The following is a 603-nucleotide window of genomic DNA, read 5'->3' on the forward strand; positions in this document are numbered from 1 at the left end:
ACACTACATAATGATCAAGGGATCAATCCAAGAAGAAGATATAACAATTGTAAATATTATGCATCTGACATAGGAGCACCTCAATACACAAGGCAAATGCTAACAGCCATAAAAGGGGAAATCAACAGTAACACAATAATAGTATGGGACTTTAACACTCCACTTTCACCAATAGACAAATCATCCAAAATGAAAATAAATAAGGAAACACAAGCTTTAAATGACACATTTAACAAGATGGACTTCACTGATATTTATAGGACATTCCATCCAAAAACAACAGAATACACTTTCTTCTCAAGTGCTCATGGAACATTCCCCACGATACATCATATCTTGGGTCACAAATCAAGCCTTGGTAAATTTAAGAAAATTGAAATCGCATCCAGTATCTTTTCCGACCACAACTTTATGAGACTAGATATCAATTAGAGGAAAAAAACTGTAAAAAATACAAACACATGGAGGCTAAACAAGACGCTACTAAATAACCAAGAGATCACTGAAGAAATCAAAGAGGAAATAAAAGAAATACCTAGAGACAAATGACAATGAAAACACGACCCAAAACCTATGGGATGTAGCAAAAGTTCTAAGAGAGAC

At 34.3% G+C, this 603-nt stretch overlaps 1 protein-coding gene across 5 annotated transcripts in view; it reads right to left on the reverse strand.

The window, feature by feature from the left end:
* Positions 1-603, reverse strand: part of TASOR2 (transcription activation suppressor family member 2) — a 77,035-nt gene that overhangs the window by 42,927 nt on the left and 33,505 nt on the right. The gene's annotated exons all lie outside the window — the stretch shown is intronic.

The sequence above is a fragment of the Physeter macrocephalus genome, chromosome 11 (genome assembly GCF_002837175.3).
Source record: "Physeter macrocephalus isolate SW-GA chromosome 11, ASM283717v5, whole genome shotgun sequence".
Classification (NCBI taxonomy): Eukaryota; Metazoa; Chordata; class Mammalia; order Artiodactyla; family Physeteridae; genus Physeter; species Physeter macrocephalus.